A 6,095-nucleotide genomic window follows, 5' to 3' on the forward strand; every position below is an offset into this window, starting at 1 on the left:
ATTAAAATACTAAATTTTGATTGCAATAAAAACCGCTTAAGATGTTTTTTGCGTAAACTACAGTAATTCTAAGCGAGATTGATGAATGGAAAAAGATAAAAAAGATCAAGCATATTTAAAAAATCTGGCAAAATTATAAAACAGCGTTTAAGTTTTACAAATTTCTGATTTTTAACTTATAACAAATTTTAAAGTAAATATTTCATTTTTCAGTGGCATGATAGTTTTTCTTTTTTGTGACAAAATATATTTGTGTAAGTATACAAAATACTACACCAATGTAATTTTTAATTTCAATGTAAATAAAAAAAACAAGTATAAAAGTTAGTTTGTTTTATGATATAGTATAAATCTAAAATTATATTAAAATAACAAAATGATTCTAATCGCTAAACAGCCATGAAAAGAAAAAAATATTAGTTTTGTTTTGTAAAAGAAAATTATCACAATATGTTATGATCTTTTATAGTTTACTTTAAACAATTGGAAATTAGTACCATAAAACTAAAGTTAAACATTTGCTAACACTTTTATCTACATTTTTTTTATAATAAGCTTTGTTTTAATTGGTATTTGTAGTTAAGCTTTTATCTGGATAACTGTAAACAGCTAGCACAAAATAAAAAGTAACTAATAATCTTAAATAAACAAAAGAGACACTTTAAAACTCTTCTGAAAGTCAAGTTCAAAAAAACTGTTTTGTGTTTGTTTTAGCTTCGGTTAAAGTATTACATATATATCAATGTGCCAGAATGGTAGTTTTTCTATGCCAACTAAACGATAAATATCTAATAAACGGTTGTTTTATCTTAAGTTTTCACACTCGAATATTTTTCATCATGAAATGCTTTCCAATTAATGGACTTAACTTAATTTCTAAAGTATAGTAATATATTACAAAATTGTTTCCTACACATTTGTGAACATGTTTTCCTTGAGAAAGACTTAAAATTTCTAACATTATTAAGTAATCAGTCCCTAACCAACCTTACCCATATAACTAGTACTCTACAATAGCATCTAAAAATTTACTGATTTTGTGTAAACTTAATCAATTTTTCATTAGCCTCACGCAAATTCAAAGAGTTGATTACTAAATGAAAATAAGTGAAATTATACATAAGGGATTATGTGTCAAAAACTTTCAATCTTAGCTAACTTTTATCTTAAAATCGTAATTTGATAGAGATATATAAGTGCAACATCATTAGTTATTTATTCTTTACTTTTTTCAATTTGTATTACAATGCTACAAACATTAACGCGTTTCATTCTGTTAGTATTCAAGTAAAAATATTGGCAGTATTACTGTGAAATGTTCTATTGATTATGTAAACATATATATATATATATATATATATATAAAATAAGGTTAATGTTTAAACTTAAACACTTTCAACTGAGCCCACTTGAAGGGCTTTTAAATAATTTATTGAAATGGCGATTTTAAAAATTCTGGAACATATGTTTCATAAAGCTTTAATTTTTCATAAAGCTTTAATCATCAGCCAGTTAAATTCAAAATAAAAAGCACTGTACTAAACAAAGATACAAAAGTTATGCAAAAAAACAAAAAACAGTATGACGTAATATTGTACATTACAAATATTCAGTACAAAAATCGATCTACCTTCTAACTAATCAAACAACTAAAATTAACGAAAACAACAGTTAATTGACTATAAAATGCTTCAAAATTTGTTGTGTTTTAAGAGAAGCTTTTTTATATGTCGACAAGACGATATAAATTCGCTCCTCTTATTTAAACAACCTTCCTTTTTTTATTTTCATTTTCAACATTTTCACATTTTCAACCATTACAACAAAAATAACCCATTATCAAAGATATTTAACAAACATAATATGCGAATCAGTTATTCATGTATGGCGAATTTGGAGAGATTAATTAAGTCACATAATCAAAGGATTTTAAAAAAAAGTAATTCAATCAAAAATCAGTGTAATTGCGCCGGTGGCTGTAAATACAATTTGAAGGGGGGCAATTGCCGGTCAGAGAACATTATTTACAAGGCAACAGTTAACTCTGACCTTACATCGGCTTATGCTCCACTCAATTCAGATTTCGGTATGCCAACCATAAAAAATCTTTTAAAGGTGGTGTATACGAAAATGAAACTGAGCTTTCGAAGTATGTTTGCGGCCTTAAGCGGAAAAACATTGATTTTAAATTAACTTGGGAGGTGATAAAAAGAGCACAGCCAATAGCAGATGGTAACAACCCTGTTTGTAGGCTGTGCTTAAAAGAATCAACAGCCGTTATGTATGCGTTAAAAAAGGAAGGTTGTTTAAATAAGAGGAGCGAATTTATATCGTCTTGTCGACATATAAAAAAGCTTCTCTTAAAACACAACAAATTTTGAAGCATTTTATAGTCAATTAACTGTTGTTTTCGTTAATTTTAGTTGTTTGATTAGTTAGAAGGTAGATCGATTTTTGTACTGAATATTTGTAATGTACAATATTACGTCATACTGTTTTTTGTTTTTTTGCATAATTTTTGTATCTTTGTTTAGTACACGCCCCTGATTTGCTAAAATTAAATATGTTGAATTTTGTTTATAACTTTTATCAATTCTTTTAGTTCGGTCCTCAAAATTGTAACTTAAATCCGATTCAATGAAAAATTTCAATGGACTTTTGTAAACTTTTGCATCTTTGTTTACCAAAGTGCTTTTTATTTTGAATTTAACTGGCTGATGATTAAAGCTTTATGAAAAATTAAAGCTTTATGAAACATATGTTCCAGAATTTTTAAAATCGCCATTTCAATAAATTATATATATATGTATACAATTTATTGAAATGACGATTTTAAAAATGCTGGGACATATGTTTCATGAAGACAAAAAAGATTGTCTCTAATCTTCAGCCAGTTCAAATTTAAAATAAAAAGCACTTTGGTAAACAAAGATGCAAAAGTTTACAAAAGTCCATTGAAATTTTTCATTGAATCGGATTTAAGTTACAATTTTGAGGACCGAACTAAAAGAATTGATAAAAGTTATAAACAAAATTCAACATATTTAATTTTAGCAAATCAGGGGCGTGTTCAAACTAGTTTTTCGGAGCCTGAGCGACCCCTGAAGAATAAAAATAAAGTGTTAATTATTTAACGAAAACGGTTTTCAAAATAAACTTTTACTTATTTTAGTAGGTTTGCTTGTGCTTTTTTTCCAAAGTTTTCAATGTTGAAAAATTAAAATGCTTTAGTGACCAAAAGCATTAACAGTGTGCAAATATTTATTATAATCATAAAAAGATTTAGATTTTAAGATGTGTGCTAATTAAAAGAAGCTGATATTAATTTTAAACTTGAATTTCTTTATGGTGTCATTGAAATATTATAATTTTAGACAGTGCATTTGTAAAAGGACACTTCATTTAATGGTTTAGATTAGACTTTAATTTAGAATTTTATTTGAAGTAATTATTGCGATTAAGTTTTACTTACATAGTCCTTATAATTTTATTACAATCACTTTTACTACAAAAAATCTGAAACAAGGATTTATTTTTAATACAGAATAATTGTAAATTGGGTTATATTAAAAAGACTCCATCACATCTTTCAGCATGATACTTTCTTTTTAACATTTTTCATTTTTGTTTTTACCGTGTTGTATTATGTGGTTTACAAAAACTTACCATGTCATTCCGCATCTCGACCACGACATCCATAAAGTGAAAATTCTAGTTTTTTTTTTATAGTTGGCACTTAACTTAAGTTGTTTCGTGTTATTTGATCATTTAAAAATAATTTGTTCTTATCAATACTAAAACTATTAAATTTTTATAGTAAAATTTTAATTTTCATAATTATACCAAAATAATTAAAATAAGAAATCTTGATTTATTGTCGATTTATTATTAATAAATTAAGGTTGTTTAAGTTCTTATAAACTTATAATCTGTTTTTGTTTCTACTCAAGTTTAGCTAATAGTTAGTATAACTTATAACACTATTTAAACTAAATTAGTTAATTAGTTATAAATTTAGTTAATTTATACTAATGAGCTTATTTAAAGAAAAAAATTAATTACAAAGGATAGAAAAGAATAATTATAGATAATTAACAAAAAAACGTAATTCATAGCTTACTACTAACTTTACAAATATTCACTTACAATACAAAAAATGATTCTTAAACATTTTAGTAAATACTTCCATCCTTTAAACAAATTTTTATTAATAGTAACTATAAAAAGTATTCCTTTTTTAGGCAAAAAAAATTCTACCTAATTTTAAAATGTTTAAAAACCCCTTCGGTTAGCAAAACTGCATTATTAAAAAAGTTAATTGCACAATAAAAGTTTTAAAGTATCTTACTTTAACACGTAATCTTATTTAACAGAATTTCAAATAATGTTAATTATAAAGTTAACGTTTTATTTCTAATAATTAACAAAATTAGAAATTCTGTTTTAAAAGATAACGTGTTTAAGTAAGATACTTTAAAACTTTGATTGACCTTTTTGCAACTATTTTGTCAAGCAAGACTATACTCAAACAACCTATAAACGTTAACATACGATTCAAAACTGCAATAGAACTAATAATTTTTTTAATCGATTCTGCTTTTAAAAGTAGTAATTTTAAATTGAACTGTATACAAATGACAAAAACGTTATCTAATAAAATTAAATTATGTTTACCATACGTAATTTAGATTTGAGATTCAAAAGTTTTTTGATTCATCTTTATCAAAAAACTCAAAATGTTGTTCTCTTCACAGTCTTTGAAAAAAGTATATCAGCGTTTGATTTTTAAAAGGAGACTTAATGTTGTTAAAAAATGAGATTTTTTTGAAACAAGCAGTATATAGTTTAACCAAAAAGTTGGTTGTTTAGTTTTAAGCGAAAATAACTTACAACAAACAAAATATATAAAACTATTCGTGATTTTATTTGAGCTGCCTGTGTATAAATTTATTAGTAAAAAATTATTGTATTGTTTTATAAAACTAAAACTTTATCAGTAAAAAAATTTGAAATAGATTTAGTTTAAAACAGCGAAAAACATTTAAGCTGTTTTAATGTATATCTGATTAGTTTAAGTGTAAGAAAAATACTTAATTAGCCTGAAATTCTTAGTTTAAGCTATCAAAAAGTCCATAAAGAAATCATTGAAACTGTGTATCTATTTTAATTAGCTTAATTTAATATATTTATTTTCTAAAAGGTGTGGTTAACCTAAGTTTTGAAGCAATGATTGTCTAAAACCTAAACTTAAACTGTTTAATATAACAATATTTCAATTGATGTATCTATGTCTACTAAACGGTAAGGTTTTTTTAAAATTAGATTATATTTTGTCTTATCAAAAAACAGGTTCGTAACTTATAACTACTTATTATACTTGTTCTTTGAAATATTTTATGACTTAACAGAATTAGGCGAGTATTATTCTTTTTCTTAAATCTTAAACAGTAAACGAGAAATTGAAAAAAAAAGATTTGATTTAATTTTAATACGAAAATTTTTAATAAGTTTTATTTGAACAGTTTTACGCTTTAAAAATTTATTATTGATATTTAAAAAAAAGAAAGAAAAGCATCTTTCTTAAAACACTAGGCTTACTAAACACTTTATACTTTATCGGCAATTTTAATTAAAGTTATAAAACGGCTACAAAACTTCAAATTTGTATTGATTAAATAACAATTTTCAAAACTATTTTCATAGATTACTCTACATTTGAGGTTTTAGAAGCTTAATTATTTTAAAATCTGGCAGTTCGTTTACACTTGTAGTTGTAAGCCTTTATTTTTAGGTTTTGAATAAACTATAGCTTAAAAATATTATCTAATTAAGTTAATATATAATACGTAAAATAGTTTAATTTAGTTAAAATTGTAAGTTAAATTTTAAAATGTATACATTAAAAAAGTTTTGTGAAAATTTTACTTAAAATAATTAAAGTCTTTTTTTTTCATGTTTTATAAATGAGCTAGTTGTTTATTGCAAATAAAAGTTTATTGAAACTTCAACCGCTAGACTATGATAAACGAATTTTTTTTTTCATAGAATGCTAATGGCATGATGTTAAGCTGAGTATGGCATGGTTGAGTAATTGT

This window comes from Thalia democratica, chromosome 6 (genome assembly GCF_965202585.1).
Source record: "Thalia democratica chromosome 6, ktThaDemo2.hap1.1, whole genome shotgun sequence".
Classification (NCBI taxonomy): Eukaryota; Metazoa; Chordata; class Thaliacea; order Salpida; family Salpidae; genus Thalia; species Thalia democratica.